Below are 20,547 nucleotides of genomic sequence, written 5' to 3' on the forward strand. Positions count from 1 at the left end.
GATGTGTCTCTGTCCCCTTGAGGTGAAGCATGTGAGTCATTTCTGTCCTTTCAAAGCATCCTTTGATGCTTCATGTTGCTCTCCTTGTCAACCAATGGAGACTCCAGGATTCAGACAAGAATGGCCCTCATAAGAGTTCCTGATCAAGGACAGATGCATATACTAATACATATGATATACTTCCCTGAAGTGAAATAAAAATAAGACAGGAAATAGCCTGCTAAAGTCATCAACCGCCTCAGGAAGTAGTATAGCCACCACTGCAATCTATTGATCTATCTATCTCTCTATCTACATATCATCATGGAGAATGGAATGCAAACCACTCCAATATTCTTGCTTGTACAATCCCATGAACAGAGGATCCTATAAGGTTTCAGTCCATCGTGTTGTAAAGAGCTGGACATGAACAAGAGACAAAGCACATATATTATCTATCTATCCAGTTTCATCGAGTTGTAATTGACATACAGCCCTGAGGTGTAAAAGCTAATGATCTGACTTACATGTATTAGGAAATGATTGCACGTTCAGATATATCACACAGCCGTGTGGTATGTGCTCACTCACAGTAGCAACAAGAAAGGAAGCCCAGCATGTCTTCATTTGTAGCAATCCTGACATTGCTCTTGGTAAAACAGTTCTTGGGCAGTTTAGTTCTAAGCCAGGGGAAAGATCACACACAGAGATTTCAATGAGCAACTAAGGCTTCGTGGAGCTTGATCTTTGCCCTATTTGCCAGCTCAGTTCACACCAGGGTCCTCATGGTGTTATGATCTTCAGCCCTCTTCTTGGTCGAGCCAAGACAGATTGTGACCCAGTTGATCACTTAAAAGGCACAAGATTTTCAAATCTTTGGCTTTGGTGAAAAGAAGCAAAAAAGACAAAACGTGCAACTCTAGATGGATTCACACAACACATGCAAAGCCTCCCCGGGGCAAGCGTTCCCTCTGCAGGCCTCAGTGATCTGGAGTGGAATGTCCAGTAGACCTTTCTGTGATGACGGGACTTTTCAAATGTCTACCCTGTCCAGCACCCTGGCACCTGGCCACATGACGCTACTGAGCACTTGAAACGTGGTGGGTGTGACTGAAGAGCTGAATGCTCTACTTCATACACGTGTAGAGTCAGTGTCTGTACCACGTGGCTGGGTCAGTACTTTATCGGCCAGTGCAGATCCAGACTGAGGGGGATCTTGTTGTCCTGTTTCCACCCCTGGAACCCTAGCACCCTCAGTGCACATGGCTGGGAAAAGATTGAGGCAGCTTCCTTGATGGCTCAGTGGTAAAGAATCCACCTGCCAATGCAAGAGACAAGAGAGATGTGGGTTCGATCCCTGGGTCAAGAAGATCCCCTCGAGAAGGGAATGGCAACCCCCTTCAGGATTCTTGCCTGGAGAATCACATGCACAGAGGAGCCAACAACTACATACTACCCATGGGTTGCAAAGAGTCAGTTATGACTGAATTGCCTTAGCATGCACACACGCAACCTCATATGGCTAGTGGCACCACACTGGCTATCTCAAACAGAATATACTTCATGTTTTTATTAGGCCATCTAGCATTGCTTTTGTTAGTTTTCATGGAAAGCATTTTAAATATAGCAGTGTGCACATGTCAATCTTAAACTTCCAATCTATCTCTGCCCTCACCCTTCCCCTTTATAACTCTAAGATTGTTCTCTAAGGCTACAAGTCTTTTCAGTTTTGTAAATAAACTCATCCTTTTGAAACGTTAGAATAGATATCTTATTTATTGGTTTTGTGTGTGTGTGTTTTTTAACTGAATAATTTCAAGAATCAACTGGGAAATTTTTTATGCTTTTTGGAATTTTAGAAAAAGTAACATGATTATATCTACCTACCCTGTATGTGTGATTGATTATGCCATCTCCCCAAACAGTGAGATAGATAAAATGGAGTCCTAGAATAGCCAGGAGTTTACTAAGAGGTTTTTGGATATTTGAAGATGATCCTGCAATCTTGGACTCCACTGTTCACCTCAGAGCTGCTGGGCTGCTTTGGAGGAGGAGGAGGAGTGTCCAGAGAGGAACCTCTTTAAAAAGAGATCTAAGTCTTTGATTTGTAGCACTCTGTGAGCTCACAGCCTGGGGCCAGGTCAGCGCTCAGCATGGTCTTTCTTTACATTGAATTCCTCATAGATACTGGGCTCGGGGAAGGGGTGAATGGGGCTCAGGGGAGTGTGAGTATTCAGTCTCTCAGAGAGGGTCCCAAGGTTCAAGTGGGCATATATCACATCTTCTGCTGGAGAGTCCTGAGAGGAAGGAAGTGTGAATGATGGACTGAGACGTGATCTTTGAAGGCTGGGACATTGGGCATTGGAAGGGCCGATGCTATGGCAAGGGTTTGGGCTGGGAGGACTCACGTCACCGCTCACTGCTTGGTCTTCCTGGGGCTCTCCGTCCATGATGGCAAGATCTGTGAATGAAAGAGAGTCAAGGATCATGGGGGTGGAGGCAGTTATTCCAGATCTCCATGACTTTGATGGGGATATCAAAGCCAGAGAAAAAGCAGGGGTGTGCTCCAGGTTGCTGAGTCTGTCTACTCCACTAAATAAAACAAAAGCAAGACATTCCATATACAAGCCCAGCCATTAACGGACTGTCTCAGGAACCTGTGCAAACCCACAGACCCGTTCTACATCTTCTGTTATGGACCATCCTCCTCTGCATATCAGCAGATTCCCAAGATCATGTAGGGGAGAAGAACAGATGGCTGTAGTTGAAGGGAAGAACAGGGCTTGGAATGTCCCTGGTGTCCAGAGATTAAGTGTCCATCTTCCAGTGCAGGCAGCCTGGGTTCTATCCTTGGTGGCAGATCTATGATCCCATGTGTCTTGAAGCAACTAAGCCCCACGTGCTGCAACAGCTGAGCGCACGAGCTCTGGATCCTGAACCACACCCCAGACTGCAATGAGGATCCCCCACTACTGCAAAGACCTGATGCAGCCAAGAAGAAATCAACACATATTTTCATAAAAAGAACAGTGTTCCATGGGTCTCTGGAAGATGTTCCCTCAGGGTAACAACACCGGAAATGAGTTTTTAACCTACGGGAAGTGAAAACCTCATTCTCTGTTATGAGCCCACCTCCCTTTGGGTCAGATGATGCTGAGTTTGCTTCTTCAGACTTATGATTTTGGGTAGAACACCAGTGACAGACAAGAGCAGCGAGGATGATGATGGTAGAGGTGAAGGCTATGGCAAGGCCAAGGATGATACACAGTGCACTGGAGCGTTCTTGAGGAAGCCCTGCTTCTGTCAAGAAGCAATCGGAAGGTCTGGTTTTTCATTGCGAACACTGTGCCCCTACACACTGGTTTTATTGTATCCTTGCGTCAAACTGTCAGCATCTGTCAGCCTGATCAGTTATGGTCTCCACTTCCCAGGAGGTACCAAAGAATCCAGGAGAGATGCTAGCAGTGGATAAAGTAAAGAGGCCGTGCAAGACCAGCAGAGGTCTGAACCAAGGTCCACTGGGCACCAATGCAGTTTTTCTGTGCTCTCCCACGACAAGGCATGGTGTTTTTCCATGAATGGAGACCCCTTTAATCCACAATACATTCCGACCCCCCCCGCCCCCGCCCCGGTCCACATATACCTGGATCTGAATCTTCTAGAAGAATGGACAGTTTTATTTCTGAATGTGCTTTACTTCTCCCAGGAACAGGCCAGGGTGTGTAAGAAGCAGGATGTGTCTCTGTCCCCTTGAGGTGAAGCATAGAATCATTTCTGTCCCTTCAAAGCACCTTTGGTGCTTCATGTTGCTCTCCTTGTCAACCAATGGAGACTCCAGGATTCAGACAAGAATGGCCCTCATTAGAGTTCCTGATCAAGGACAGACACATATACTAATACATATGATATACTTCCCTGAAGTGAAATAAAAATAAGACAGGAAATAGCCTGCTAAAGTCATCAACTGCCTCAGGAAGTGGTATAGCCACCAGTGAAATCTATTGATCTATCTATCTCTCTATCTACATATCCTCATGGAGAATGGAATGCAACCCACTCCAACATTCTTGCTTGGACAATCCCATGGACAGAGGGTCCTATAAGGTTTCAGTCCATCGTGTTGTAAAGAGTTGGACATGACCAAGAGACTAAGCACATATACTATCTATCTATCCAGTTTCATTGAGTTGTAATTGACATACAGCCCTGAGGTATAGATGCTAATGACCTGACTTACATGTATTAGGAAATGATTGCACGTTCAGATATATCACACAGCCGTGTGGTATGTGCTCACTCACAGTAGCAACAAGAAAGGAAGCCCAGCATGTCTTCATTTGTAGCGATCCTGACATTTCTCTTGGTAAAACAGTTCCTGGGCAGTTTAGTTCTAAGCCAGGGGAAAGATCACACACAGAGTGCTCAATGAACAACTAAGGCTCCGTGGAGCTTGATCTTTGCCCTATTTGCCAGCTCAGTTCACACCGGGGTCCTCACGTGTTTATGCTCTTCAGCCCTCCTCTTGGTCGAGCCAAGACACATTGTGCTACCAGCTGATCACTTAAAAGGCACAAGATTCTCAAATCTTTGGCTTTGGTGACAAGAAGCAAAAAAGACAAAACGTGCAAATATGGATGGATTCACACAACACGTGCAATGCCTCCCCGGGGCAAGCGTTCCCTCTGCTGGCCTCAGTGATCTGGAGTGGAATGTCCAGTAGAATTCTGGGTGATGATGGGACTCTTTAAACATCTGCTCTGTCCTGCACCCTGGCACCTGGCCACATGATGCTACTGAGCACCTGCAATGTGGTGGGTGTGACTGAAGAGCTGAATGCTCTACTTCACATACGTGTAGAATCAGTGTCTGCACCGCGTGGCTGGGTAAGTACTTTATCGGCCAGTGCAGGTCCAGACTGAGGGGGATTCTGTTGTCCTGTTTCTACCCCTGGAATCCCAGCAGCCTCAGTGCACACGCCTGGGAAAATGTTGAGGGAGCTTCCTCGATGGCTTAGTGGTAAAGAATCCACCTGCCAATGCAAGAGACATGAGAGATGTGGGTTCAATCCCTTGGTCAAGAAGATCCCCTCTAGAACATAATGGCAACCGACTCCAGGATTCTTGCCTGGCGAATCCCATGCACAGAGGAGCCAAGCGAACTACACACTACTCTTTGCAACATGGGGTTGCAAAGAGTCAGTTATGACTGAATAGTCTTAGCACGCACACACACAGCCTCAGAGGGCTAGTGGTACCACACTGGCTATCTCAAACAGAATATACTTCATGTTTTTATTTGGCCATCTAGCATTGCTTTTATTATTTTTCATGGAAAGCTTTTTATTTTAAATATAGCAGTGTGCACATGTCAATCTTAAACTTCCAATCTATCTCTCCCCTCACTCTTCCCCTCCATAGCTCTAAGATTGTTCTCTAAGTCTACAAGTCTGTTTCTGTCTTGTAAAAATGTTCATCCTTGAAAAACATCATTGAATAGACATTTTATTTATTTGTTTTGTGTTTGTTTCAAAACAGAATAATTTGATGAAACAACTGGGAAATTCTTTATGCTTTATTGGAATTTTAGAAAAAGTAAGATAATCATATTAACCTGCCCAGTATGTGTGATTGATTATGCCATCTCCCCAAACAGTGAGATAGATAAAATGGAGTCCTAGAAGATACAGGAGTTTACTTAGAGGTTGTGTGACTTTTGAAGATGATCCTGCAATCTTGGACTCCACAGTTCACCTCAGAGTTGCTGGGCTGCTTTGTAGGAGGAGGAGGAATATCCACAGAGGAACCTCTTTAAAAAGAGATCTAAGTCTTTGATTTGTAGCAATCTATGTGCTCACAGCCTGGGGCCAGGTCAGGGCTCAGCACGATCTTTCTTTACATTGAATTCCTCATAGATACTGGGCTTGGGGAACGGGTGCATGGGGCTCAGGGGAGTGGAAGAATTCAGTCTCTCAGAGGGTCCCGAGGTTCAAGTGAGCATATATCACGTCTTCTGCTGGAGAGTCCTGAGAGGAAGGAGGTGAGAATGATGGACTGAGATGCAATCTTTGGAGGCTGGGACACTGGGAATTGGAAGGGCTGATGCTATGGCAAGTGTTTGGGCGGGGAGGACTCACCACGCCGCTCACTGCTTGTTCTTCCTTGGGCTCTCTTTCCATAATGGCAAGATCTGCGAATGAAAGAGAGTCAAGGATCTTGGGGGGTGAAGGCAGTTATTCCAGGCCTCCGTAACTTTGATGGGGACATCAAGGCCAGAAAAAGGCAGGGGCATGCCACCTGATGCTGGGTCTGTCTACTCCAATAAATAAATCAAAAACAAAACATTCCATCTACAAGCCCAGCCATTCACTGACTGTCTCAGGAGCCTGTGCAAACCCACAGACCCATCCTACGTCTTCTATTATGGGTCATTCTCTTCTGCATATCAGCAGATTCCCAAGATCATGTAGGGGAGAAGAACAGACAGTTGTAGTTGAAGGAAAGAACAGGGCTTGGAATGTCCCTGGTGTCCAGAGATTAAGTGTCCATCTTCCAGTGCAGGCAACCTGGGTTCTAGCCTTGGTGGGAGATCTATGATCCCATGTGTCTTGAAGCAACTAAGCCCCACGTGCTACAACAGCTGAGTGCATGAGCTCTGAAGCCTGAACCACACCCCAGACTGCAATGAGGATTGCCCATGCTGCTGCAAAGACCTGATGCAGCCAAGAATAAATCAACACATATTTTCATAAAAAGAACAGGATTCCATGGGGCTCTGGAAGATGTTCCCTCAGAGATAACAACACTTGAAACCAGTTTTAACCTGCGGGAAGTGAAAACCTCATTCTCTGATATGAGCCCACCTTCCCCTGGGTCGGATGATGCTGAGCTCACCACCTTCAGGCTTACGATTTGGGGTAGAACACCAGTAACAGACAATAGCAGTGAGGAGGATGCTGGTAGAGGTGAGGGCTATGGCAAGCCCAAGAATGATGTACTGCATGCTGGAGTGTTCTTGAGGAAGCCCTGCCTCTGCCAACAAGCAAACGGAAGGTCTGGTTTTTCACTGCATACACTGTGCCCCTACACACTGGAGTTATTGTATCCTTGGGTCAAACTTCAGCCTCTGTCAAACTGATCACTTATTATCTCCACTTCCCAGGAGGCACCAAGGCATCCAGGAGAGATGCTAGCAGTGGATGAAGTAAAGAGGTCTTGCAAGACGAGCAGAGGTCTGAACCAAGGTCCACTGGGCACCAATGCAGTTTTTCTCCGCTCCCTCATGTCAAGGCATGGTGGTTTTCCATGAATGGAGACACCTTTAATCCACAATACATTCCGACCGCCCCCCCCATCCACATATACCTGGAACGGAATCCTCAAGAAGATGTGACACTTTTATCTCTGAATGTGGAATGTTTAGTTCATAAAACACTAACAGAGGAATAACATATTTAAGGTGCTCCTTCAAATTCTCCACTTGTCGCCCCCATCCTCCCCAAAAATTCTGGTGGAGGGAGGGTAAGCATCACTCTTAGGCGTGGGATCAGGTCACTCTGACCAATTATCTTCAATTTAGAAATTCCCAGTCCCAGGGTCTCAGTGCCCTCTCTGGTTCTCATGCAGACCACAGTCTCAAATGCTGACTTAAGACGGACGTTGAGAAGCACAAAGTCGCAGATCTGGGAGCTGAAAGAGCCAGCACTCACACAGGACCCGTATGTCTTCTTAGAAATTTGCTGAGATAGGAGACCTTCTTGCTTACCTTCTGTGGTGTGTGCATCCATGGGTGAAGGGCAAGTACTTGTAGTGGAACCTAGGAGAAAATAGACAGAAGGGGTGAGCAAGTAAGCTTCCTCGCCCCACCAAAGGAGGACTGTTTTGTCTGGAAGGTTGACCTCCTGCCTGTGCTTGACTCTGTGATCCCTCAGAGCACTGATGGGGGAGGGGAGAGCTTCTGGATCCTCTCCGTGAATGTGTTGAGTAGACCCACCATCCTGGAGAAGAGAAGGTGGAAGGAGGAGGGAGGGTATGCCTGGTGATGAAAGACAGCTGAAAGCAAGAAGCATTATTTCCGCTCCAGGACTGAGTATCTATGCTCCTTAATTGGGAAATCACCTGTATGTCAGAGGTGCCTCTGGGAAAACATGAAGAGCAAGGGCCCAGTGCAATCTATGATACTCCCAAATCAGCCCAGCCTCTCCTCCTCCTGGGTCCACCCTGAACCTTTTCTTTATCTGCCTGGATAGACAGGACTGTGATGAGAAGCATCCATACAGGAGGTGGAAGAGGGTTGAGATGCCACCGACCATCTCTCGTCCTCTCTGGTTCTCATTGCCTCTATTTCTCCAGAAGCCCTAAGGTTCCCCTGAGACCAGCACAGGGCCCTTGAGATAGTGCGCAGTGATAGAGTAAGATGTTATGGAAAAGGCCAAACGGACTTCTTGACCAACACAAAGTGATTTAGTGTACTGTAAAGCATGGGACACTTCTTGGCGTTCTGGAAACAAGAATACTGCAGTGGGTTGCTGTTTCCTCCTTCAGGGGACCAGCTTTTGTCAGAACTCTTCTCTATGACCTGTCAGTTTTGGGCGGCCCTGCATGACATGGCTCATAGCTTCATTGAGTTCCACAAGCCCCTTTATCACAACAAGGCTGTGATCCATAAGGAGGAGATAGTGAAGCACAGAGGAATCTGTCATGCTGCAGCCCACGGGCTCACAAAGAGTTGGACACAACATAGCGACTGAAGAGCAATAAGATTCCTGGCCAGGAGGAGGGTCCTCCCCTGTGATGGACAGGAGCAGGGGGTCGCTGGGGTCTGACGACGCATAGGGAGAGTGAGTGAAGGAGCCGTAGCACCTGTAGACCCCGCTATGGGCTGGGGTCCCAGGACCCAGAGAGAATGCTGCCTGGAGTGCTCCGCGGGGGCCCTGGCCTCCACCGAGCGGGCACCTAAGGTCTCCCCCTCCCTGAGCAGATGGAACTGGTCAATGGTGCCCTCGAAGCTACAGAGCAAGGTCATGTTCTCTCCTGACCTCACTACAGGGCCCCCCTGGCCTGAGAGAGAGGGTTTCTTGGACAGACCTGGAAGGAAGACCTTGATCTTAGAGCATGGAGTAACTCTAGTGCTAAACGGAGGACGTAAGCCCGAGGTGTGCAACAAGAGAAGCACTACATTAGAAGCCCGCCCACCACCAGGACAGAAAACCCCACAGCAACGAATACCCCACACAGGGAAAAATTCAAAGATAACTTTAATAATGGACTGTCATTTAATATCTTTTCTCTGAAAAGAAATATATGTATATGAACAACTGAATCAGTCTTATCTACAACAGGAATTAGCAACATCAAAAATCAACTAGACTTCAAAAAAAATAAATAAATAATATACTTTAAAAATCAGCAAAATGTGGGGTTCTCTTGAAAGACGGAACCTACTAGGTTCTGCTGGGACCATCAGAAAACATGGTATTGACCCAGAAAAAGACGTTATGGCCTGGAAATTGCCAGCATCTCATTGGATCGTTGACTACCTCAAACATGAGGGAGTATTCAGCGCAGCCCTGCCCACCCCCAAGGGCTGGAAGGGACTCCTTAGTGGGGAGGGTTGGCAGGGAGGACTCCTTCCTTTTTGTGCAGAAGGATGCATTAAACCAGAAGGCTGAACAACTTCAAGGTATCGACCTCCGTCCTGTCCACCCAGGGGCCAGACTGCAAGGGCATCTGGTACAGCAGCGCTCCTGACAGAGGAAGGGAGCTCTGACATGAAGGTGGGAAACAAACACCTTAATCAACCATTGTTGGCTGCCTGAGCTGGGAACTGCCTGGGTCCCTGCTCTGGTACATTTTTCTCCATTGGTCGTTCTTTCACGTTCTTGCTGCTTCACTCTGTCACCGGCTGTGTCTTCTCTTTAGCACATGGCAGGTGCTCTGTTCTCTTTTCCCTTCCGGGTTCACACCTCCTCTCTCTCTGGTTTGTTCCCTCTCCCGAGTTTGTGAGTGTCTTTGCATGCCTGTCATTGTCTTCCGGTACTGATGCTGGACTGGACAAAACCCTTCTGTGACACAGACAGCAGAAGGGACTGGTCTGGACACACTCACCTGTGATGACGATGTCCATGGGGTTGCTGGGGGCTGACCACTCATAGGGGGATTAGCTGAGAGAGCCATAGCATTGGTAGGTGCCCACAGTCCCCAAGGTCATGGGGCCAATGAAGCAGTCAGCTGAGGCATGCCCACCCGAGAAAGTCTCTCCACATATCTGGAAATGCCCTGTGCTATTTTCCTGGTGCAGGATAAACTTTTCAAACAACAGCGGTGATTGACAGTGAAGGGTCACATTCTTTCCCTCCTGCACGAGGGGTCCTGGGTGGGCTGAGATGGAGGGTTTTGTGAACACACCTAGGAGCAAAGAGGTTGTGAGCTTCAGTGGTCACCCCGTCTCAGCGCTTCTGCTGACATCTGAAGGTGTGAGAAATGTTCCCGTGATCCAGCAGAGCCAATTACCCTTCCTGTCTGTTCTGTTGCATTCTCTCTAGCCTTGTTCTCAGGCTCTGGCTCATGCTTTTCTCTTTCTCTTTGCTCAAGACCTCCAGCCTCCTCTGTGTTTATTCTAAACTCTTTAGCTGTTGAATCTTCTGTCAGCTTCATGCATGCATACTCAGTCGCTTCAGTCCTGTCTGACTCTGTGGGACGCCATGGACTGTAGCCCGCCAGGCTCCTCTGTTCATGAGATTCTCCAGGTGAGAATACTGGAGCGGGTTGCCATGCTCTCAGCCTCTTCCCATCCCTAATTTGCATTTGAGGGGCTGGGGTCGTTCTGAGGATGCATACCCTGTCTCCCTTCACATACATCTCTTATAACGTGGGTGATGACTCACATCATTGGAAAGGAAGTGGAGAAAAATGAAACCAATCTGTGACCTCACCTCATGCCTCTGGAGACATTTTTGAGACTCCTCCCTGGGGCTCCAGCTCCTTCACAAGGCACTACAGCTCCCTACTGGGTGGCAGGTGCTGGATCAGGGTTGTTCTCATCCTCCCTGCTGGCAGGCAGTGGCCGCATCCTGTCTACTAATGCCAAAGGATGCTCTTCCTTTCTGCGCTGAGGAAACCAATCCATCTATTCAACACCCCATGTTTAAACTCTCAGAGTGGGTTCTCTTTCACTGGTTCGCTCCTGACTGGGAATCCTGAGTAAGCCTTGGGTGCACTGGCATGTGGACCTAGGGTAGGACTGCCTGCAGGCTCGTCCATCCCGGGCTGGCTGGACCCTTCCTACCTGTGACCACAATTTGCAGTGGGTCACTGTGTGTGTAATGGTAGCCTCCAGAACACGTGTAGGACCCGGCATGTTCTCTGGTCACCGGGCCAAGGGTGAAGGTGTTGACATGATGTCCCTGGAGCTCAGGCAAACTGGTCCCTTCTCATTTGAACAGTCTGAATATTTCAAATGGAGAACGGGAGTGACACCAAAGAGTCACAGTCTGTCCTAAGGGAACCACGGGGCTTGGCCAGGCTGACAAAGAGGGCTTCTCATATTCACCTAGGACAGATGGAGGCACAGGCTTTGAGAGGAAAATAGGAACAGTCTACTCTCCCCCCTTTCCTCATGGGTGCTCCCCCTTCAATTCTTCCAGCTCTCCTCCCCTAAACTGCATCACCTTGATGCTCAAGGATACCTCGGGCTTGGGGACAGACAGAGACACAGTCAACCCAGGATGGACATCATGGAGATTCTAAGAATATGATCCACAGAGGTGATTCTCAGGAGAAGAATCATTCCTTGGATTGACAAAATTTTGAGAAACTTTCCCTCAAATCACAAAACACTGGGGATTCCCTGGCGGTCCAGTGGTTAGGACTCAGCACTTTCTCTACCAAGGGCCTGGGTTGATCCCTGATCAGGGAACTAAGATCCTGCAAGCTGCATGATGCAGGCTAAAGAAAACTCCACAGAGAAATTGATGCATGGAAAAGAAGTGAAAGGACTTCCTTGTTGCATTTGTTGTAGCTCAAATGGTACAAAATCTTCCTGCAATGCAGGAGAGCAGGGTACAGTCTCTCAGCTGGCAAGATCCCCTGGGCAAGGAAATGGCAACCCCTTCCCGTATTCTTGCCCTGAGAGTCCCATGGACAGAGGAGCCTGGTGAGCTACAGATCATGGGGTCGGGAAGAGTTGGATATGACTGAGTGACTAACAGTAACACAACTAAGAAGAGAAAAAGCCACCTGACGAAAAGAACGAAGGAAACCATGGCCTTTCTCCTTTGTTAGCTATGCTCTATCAAATGTGGGACCAGGTCCAGGTGGCCCTGCCTGATGCCCAGCCCCTCCCCTGGGGTCAGGTCTAGTGGGCAGTCCTGCAGATCCTGTTGTGAATGGCTGGTTGGAGATGCCACCTTGTCGGAGAGGGGTCTGTGGGCTGCAGCCCCTCGCTCCCTCTCATGATAGAAATGGCACTCAGGGGGCCCAGCTCCCACCTCCCAGACTTCACACAGTCCCTTCAGGTCCAGAGTCCAGAGCTGGGCTAACCTCTGGGGAGAGTAAAGATGAGTATCAAGGCCAATAGGAGGACCTGGGATCCACAGGGCACGCGGCTCTCACTGTACTGACAGGGGTCTCCCTCTGCACCCAGGGTCATTTGCCTCGGCCCCGACTGCTCTGCTCAACACAGAAATAAGGGAGGCTGAGGACTCACCCACAGCTGCCCAGATCCTCAGACTCACACAGAATCCTAGAAGCAAAAGCCCGTCAGAGATGGCTTGTCCCGATGGACCCCATGCTCCTTGCACCCTCATCCAGGGAACCTAGTCTGTGATGTGAAGACCCCCGATTTCCACCATAAACCACCATACCGGGTCTTTCCAGACTCACCGAGACTCAGGAGGCTGAGGAGTGTGGGCCACATGGCTCTGCTTCTGTGAGGCAGGAGGCAGGACTGAGCAAAGCTGACCGAGCCACAGGATGCGGAAGGCAGGCGGTGTTGTTCATACAGTCAGCCTGGTGCATGTCACAGGGGAAGATGTCCAGCCTCTTGTCACGCCAGGGATGGAAGTCTGACCTGAATCTCGTCACTGAGCAGGCCTCGTGACCCGAGGGTCAGTTTTGTTTCCCTAAATACTATGGACTTAGGAGGATTTGAACAGGTCTTGTTGCCTTCAGGAAATAGTAATGGTGTCAGTGTATACCATTTTGGTGGTGGTGGTTTAGTTGCAATGTGATGTCCTACCCCTGCGGCCCCATGGATTGTATCCCACTGGGCTGCTCTGTCCATGGGACTGCCCATGCACGAAATCTGGAGTGGGTTACCATTTCCTTCTCCAGGGGATTTTCCTGACCCATGCATCAAACCCAGGCCTACTGCTTTGCAGGCAGACTCTTTACCAACTGAGAGGCTTAATTTCTATGAATATCTTGTTTGAAGAAAGATTGACTCAGTTCCTTTCCTTCTTTTGATGATGAGTTCTACTCCAGTTGTGCAGGTCTGGGAATTCCCTGGTGGTCCAGTGGCTACTCCCTGACTTCACTGCTGAACAACCAGGTTCAATTCCTGGTTGGGGAACTAAGATGAGAACCCCCAAGCTATGAAGTCCAGCCAAAAAAAAAATTACAGGGTTACTAACTGCTTACTGTGTAATGCTAACCACAGGAGAAAAACAAACAAACAAAAAAAAAAACCACACTGATTTATTTTCAGCAAAGATTTCTAAGGCCTCTCTGCTCCTGAATATAAAAGATTTTTTTTTTCAATCATGTAACCTGGAATTCATTTTCTTGGTTGACATGTTGTTACTCATTCTCTATAAAACAAAACATGGGGTTCAGTGCAGAGAAAACAAATATACTTAATATGTATCCTCAAACAGAATATCTAAGAATTCCAATAATCCCCTCATGCTTTTACTTAGGAGATGGTATGTTGCCCTGATAAAATAAAAATGCTTTAAAAGATGTTCTTCATAAGAAAGATAGCCCTTCTGAAGAAATCCACTATATACCAGGGAGGATGCTTTCCCCAATCTCATGATAAATGTCATTACCCATAACTCTTTGCAGTAGAGAAATCACAGGTGCCCACTTCATATTTCACGCTCAGTGCAGGTTGCCAATTAAGGACTCATTAACAGAGATGTTGATTCTGCATTCTCATAAGAGAAGGAGACATGCGTAACACGGCTCTTTGAACATTTTGTAAAAATTCTGAGGTGGAGTATAGGTGATTAAGAAACTAACTATTAGTTTCCGGTGTACAACAAGGTTATACACAGACATGCCTCCATTGCTTTTCAAATTCTTCTCTCACTTAGCTAGTTATGGAATATTAAGCAGAGTTCCCTGTGCTATCCAATAGGTCCTTGTTGGTCATCCATTTTAAGTATAGCCGTGTATATATGTCAAAGCCAAAATGCCAATCTATCCCTCCCCTTCTGTGAAGAATACCGTTGGTAGCTTGATAGGGGTTGCATTGAATCTATAGACTGCTTTGGGTAGTATACTCATTTTCACAATATTGATTATTCCAATCCATGAACACGGTATATTTCTCCGTCTATTTGTGTCCTCTTTGATTTCTTTCATCAGTGTTTTATAGTTTTCTATGTATAGATCTTTTGTTTCATTAGGTATATATACTCCTAAGTATTTTAATCTTTTTGTTGTGATGGTGAATGGTATTGTTTCGTTAATTTCTCTTTCTGTTTTCTCATTGTTAGTGTATAGGAATGCAAGGGATTTCTGTGTGTTAATTTTATATCCTACAACTTTACTATATTCATTGATGAGGTCTAGTAATTTTCTGGCAGAGTCTTTAGGGTTTTCTATGTAGAGGATCATGTCATCTGCAAACAGTGAGAGTTTTCCTTCTTCTTTTCCTATCTGGATTCCTTTTATTTTTTTTTTCTGCTCTGATTGCTGTGGCCAAAACTTCCAAAACTATGTTGAATAGTAGTGGTGAGAGTGGGCACCCTTGTCTTGTTCCTGATTTTAGAGGAAATGCTTTCACCTAAATTTTTCACCATTGAGGATAATGTTTGCTGTCGGTTTATCATATACAGCTTTTATTATGTCGAGATATGTTGTCTATTCCTGCTTTCTGGAGAGTTTTTATCATAAATGAGTGTTGAATTTTGTCAACGGCTTTTTCTGCATCTGTTGAGATAATCACATGGATTTTATCTTTCAATTTGTTAATGTGGTGTATTACATTGATTGATTTGCAGATGTGAAGGAATCCTTTTATTCCTGGGATAAAGCCCACTCGGTCATGATGTATGATCTTTTTAATATGTTGTTGGATTATGTTTGCTAGAATTTTGTTAAGGAGTTTTGCATCTATGTTCATTAGTGATATTGGCCTGTAGTTTTCTTTTTTGGTGGCATCTTTGTCTGGTCTTGGAATTAGGGTGATGGTGGCCTCATAGAATGAGTTTGGAAGTTTGCCTTCTTCTGCAACTTTCTGGAAGAGTTTGAGTAAGATAGGTATTAGCTCTTCTCTAAATTTTTGGTAGAATTCAGCTGTGAAGCTGTCTGTTCCTGGGCTTTTGTTTGCTGGAAGATTTCTGATTACAGTTTCAATTTCCATGCTTGTGATGGGTCTGTTAAGATCTTCTATTTCTTCCTGGTTCAGTTTTGGAAAGTTATACTTTTTTAAGAATTTGTCCACTTCTTCCAAGTTGTCCACTGTATTGGCATAGAGCTGCTGGTAGTAGTCTCTTATGATCTTTTGTATTTCAGTGTTGTCTGTTGTGATCTCTCCATTTTCTTTTCCAATTTTGTGGATTTGATTCTTCTCCCTTTGTTTCTAATCTTTTCAAGGTATAGATTTTTCTGGGTATATGCTCGGGACTGGAATTCTTCAATCATATGGAAGCTCAGTATTTAGTTTTTTTGGGGGAACTTTCATACTGTTTTCCACAGTGACTGAACAAGCTTACACTCCCCCAACAGTGTAAGAGGGTTTCCCTCTTCTCCCCATGCTCTCCAGCATCTATTATTCATCACCTGTTTAATGATGGCCGTTCTGATCCGTATGATGTGGCACCTCATTGCAGTGTCAGTTGGCATTTCTCTACTAATAAGCAATGCTGAGCATATTTTCACATGCCTGTTATCCATCTGCGTATCTTCCTTATTTTTTTCCATTTATTTTTATTAGTTGGAGGCTAATTACCTCCTTTAAACCACAGATATCAATTGTGAGAGTGACACATTCCAATTTTGTCTAAAATGAATGACACCTCTGCCAATGTCTCATGAATGTGCTCTGAGTCCAATCTATTGTTGCTTGTCATTGGGGAGAGTGATGAGGTCTTCAGGAAAGGAATAGTGACTTTATTTGGAAAGCCAGCAGACAACGAGATGGTGCACTTATGCCCCAGGAATCATCTCATCTGCATTAGATGGGCTTTTTTTGAAGGGGAGGGATGGTCAAACAGTGTTTACTAAATGTAAAATAACTGTAGCCCATGGGGAAGAAAATTCCTAGAGAGGAGAGAAAAATACAGGTTAAATACCCACCTGTGAACTCACATTTTCACACAAACACACACAGACATGCACAGACACAGACACAGACACAGACACACACACACACACACACACTCTAAAAGGTGAGGAGGCATAGCTGGCTGTTGCCAACTTTCAATTAATTAATTAATGGCTGTGCCGGGTCTTCGTCGCTGGGCACAGGCTTTCTCTAGTTGCGGGAAGGGGGTCTGCTCTTTGCTGTGTGCAAGGCTCTCACTGCTGTGGCTTCTATAGTTTTGGATCACCCGCTCTAGGCACATGGGCTTATGGCCGACAGGCTTAACTGCCCCAAGGCAAGTGGAATCTTCCCATTCTCGAGACCGGGCCTGTGTCCCCTACATGGGCAGGCAGATTCCCAACCATTGGACCACCGGAGAATTCCTGTTCCAAGGTTTTTTTCCCCCCTTATTTATTTTTATTAAAGCACAATTACAGTACTGTGATGGCTTCTGCCATACATCAACACAGATCAGCCATAGGTATACTTACGTCCACTCCACTCTGGAAAACTATTAATACCGGAGTCCTTTGTTCTCGAAGCTTTTCATGAGGGTCTGGCCATAATATCCCTTTAAGCCCCCAGCAAGACAAAAGTTTCTGTCTGTTCTCCAACTTTTTATCTCTGTACGAATGGGAAAGTGTCATACCTTTCAAATCCAGAGCCTTGAGAATAGTCTTAGTCCCTCAGTCACGTCCGACTCTGCCACCCTAGGGATTGTAGCCCACCAGGCTCCTTGTCCATGGAGTTCTCCAGGCAAGAATACTGGAGTGTGTTGCCATTGACTTCTCCAGCCTTGAGAATGGGTTCTCCTCTATTCCAAGCTCATGGCAACGTTCTTTTACCAAAGAGCCAGCATGAGTAAGCACAGACGGCAGAGCCCAAGGGTTAGAGCTGAAGGAACAGATCCAAGAGGAAGTCAGAGCCAGAGGTGTGTGGCTCTCCCTTTGAATGGTACATGTTATCAACTCCCCGACGGCTGCAGTCATCTGTCCTCCCACCAGTCACATTGTGCTTCTGCCTAGTCACTCAGTTGTGTCTGACTCCCTGTGATCCCATGGGCTGCATCCCACCAGGCTCCTCTGTCAGTGCGGGTTCTCCAGGCAAGAATACTGGGGTGGGTTGCCAGTTCCTCCTCCAGGGGATCTTCCCCAAGCCTGGGATTGAACTCAGGTCTACTGCATTATGGTGGATTTTTATCTTCTGAGTCACCAGGGAAGCCCGCCAGTAACATAAGGAGACTCACTATTTCTTCCCACAATTCACATTGCCATTGTTTTCTTTTTAGTTTAATAAGGCCATGGTGGGAGTCTGGCATCAACCTTTCACTATCAGTGTAGTGTAACTCTGAAGTGGAATGTACCATAAATTTTTAAATAGAAGTATGAATAGAATGCCAGCCTTCCAATTAAAAAAAATAGATTTGCAACTAGCAACAAAGGTTTAGCATATATCACCAAGAACTATAGTCAATATCTTGTAATAACCTAAAATGGAGAATGATCTGGAAAATACCGTGTGTATATATATAACTGAATCACCTCACTGTGCACCCGAAACACTGTAAGTCAACTAACTTTAATCAAATATATATATTATGAAAGTTAGAAAATTAAACCTGCAAAATAGATAAATTTTCAAATGAAAAGAAAGAAAGTGAAGTCGCTTAGTCATGTCCGACTCTTTTTGACCCCTTGGACTGTACCCTGGCAGGTCCCCATCCATGGGATTTTGCAGGCAGGAATACCGGAATGCATTGCCATTTCCTTTTCCAAATAGTACAGGCCAACTGCAGCATACTCCTTGATTGTCTGTGTACTCAGTTGCACATTCCAACTCTGCCTACAGTGTATTCACATGGGAACTCTGAAGCTGCCTAAAAGAGTCTCAGTTGAGATGGTGGGTTTGTGGAAGGTCCCTGGAAGGAAGTCAGAGGCTGAGTCCCAGGACTTCCCCACCCCTCACTCCCCAGCTCAGCGCAGGAGCCCTTCCAGGTTTCACCAGCATCCCAGAGCCCCCACCTCACCCCCCACCGAGTTTCTAGGGCTCAAGTGAGACATGGGTCCCAGGAGACCCGAGAGGACCCGCCTTCAGGGTTTGGGATCTTCTGGCCCAGACTCAGCCCTGGAAGTGAGAGATTTGCCAGTGACAGCTTGGGCTGATTCTCTTCCCGTCAGTATCCCTGGTCCCTCCAGCTGCCCAAAACCTGAGGTTCCCGTGAACTGGGGGAAGGTGGGTGTCCTGTGCCCTCCTGCTGTCCCCTCCCTGCCCTCCACAACCAGCCAAGGCAGAGACGCACAGAGGATGGAAGGCATGTCTGCTGTTCTGAGCGCCCAGCTGCCCCCGCCCCCGCCCCGTACAGATGAGGAGACCACAGGGCCCTAGAGGACAAACAGGATTTGGTCCCTGGGGGTCTGCCGCCACCCCTCGGGGTTCCCACAGCTGTGGACCCAGGCAAGGGGGCGACCCCTCCAGGGACCCGGCTCCGATGTCTCCAGGCAGGGCTCAGAAGTAATCTCAGCCCACATCTGACATCTCACCTCGTTCGGCCTGGTCTGAGCCCCTGCTCCAGGAACCCAGGTTCTCGTCCTGAGTCAGCCGTCACAGCCTGGGTCCAAGTAGGACTCAGAACTTGATTTTCCCAGTCCCCTCCAGAAATGGAATTTCCTTCTGATCTTCAGTAAGTTCATAAATTATTGCAGAGCACCTACTCTGAAGCAGGCATTGGTGTCACACAGCAGAAATACACCCAAGACCCAGGTAAACCCATTTCTGTAGGTGGTTGAAGAACTCAGACTCAGCAGAAGGTAGGCATCAAATGCTAGCATTCAATTATTTCTTTAAAAGCAGAAATATGAGAATAACTGGGGTACATGTCTACATTGTGAACATTCAAAAAAATGAAGATCATGACATCTGGTCCCAGCACTTAAAGGCAGAAAGAGGAAAATTAGGGGAAAAAATGGAAACAGTGGCAGTAGCAACACAGAAGCCCAGCCTGTCTTCACTTCTAGTGATCCTGACATTTCGTGGTGAAAGACTTCTTGGGCGGTTTAGTTCTAAGCCAGGAGAGACATCACACACAGACAGCTCAATGAGCAACTAAGACCTGGAGCTTGATCTTCACCCCATTTGCCAGCTCACTTCACACCGGGGTCCTCATGGTGTTATGCTCTTCATCCCTCCGCTTGGGTGAGCCAAGCCACATGGTGACCCAGCTGATAACTTAAAAGGGACAAGATTCTCAAATCCTTGGCTTTGGTGACAAGAAGCAAAAAAGACAAAATGTGCAAATATCAATGGATTCACACAACACATGCAAAGCCTCTTTGGAGCTAGTGTTCTCTCTGCAGCCCCTCAGTGATCTGGAGTGGAATATCCAGTAGAATTCTCGGTGAGGTCGGGACTTTTTAAACATCTGCTCTGTCCAGCACCATGGCACCTGGCCACATGACACTACTGAGCACTTGAAATGTGGTGGGTGTGACTGAAGAACCTAAAGCTTTACTTCATACACGTGTAGAGTCAGTGTCTGCACCGCGTGGCTGGGTAAGTACTCTATCGGCCAGTGCAGGTCCAGACTGAGAGGGATCTTGTCCTGTTTCTAGCCCTGGAACCCCAGCAGCCTCAGTGCACATGCCTGGGAAGAGATTGAGGGAGCTAGCTTCCTTGATGGCTCAGTGGTAAAGAATCCACCTGCCATTGCAAGAGACATGAGAGATGAGGGTTCGATCCCTGGGTCAAGAAGATCCCCTCAAGAAGGGAATGGCAACACACTCCAGGATTCGTGCCTGGAGAATCCCATGCAGAGAGGAGACTAGCGAGCCTCACACTGTCTATGCCATTGCAAAGAATCGGACATGACTGGATCGACTTAGCACGCACACATGCAGCCTCCTATGGCTAGTGGCACCATATTGGCTATGCCAAAAAGAATAGACTTCATCTTTTTATTTTGCCAACTTGCATTGCTTTTATTGTTGTTTCATGGAAAGCATTTTGTTTTAAATATAGCAGTGTGCACATGTCAATCTTTAACTT

At 46.8% G+C, this 20,547-nt stretch overlaps 1 protein-coding gene and 1 pseudogene across 1 annotated transcript in view; both read right to left on the reverse strand.

Moving 5' to 3' along the window:
• The window catches only part of LOC122692573 (immunoglobulin superfamily member 1-like), a 183,803-nt gene that overhangs the window by 34,997 nt on the left and 128,259 nt on the right, over positions 1 to 20,547 (reverse strand).
• Positions 1,821 to 12,918, reverse strand: LOC122692574 (annotated as a pseudogene).

This window comes from Cervus elaphus, chromosome 4 (genome assembly GCF_910594005.1).
Source record: "Cervus elaphus chromosome 4, mCerEla1.1, whole genome shotgun sequence".
In the NCBI taxonomy this organism is placed as follows: Eukaryota; Metazoa; Chordata; class Mammalia; order Artiodactyla; family Cervidae; genus Cervus; species Cervus elaphus.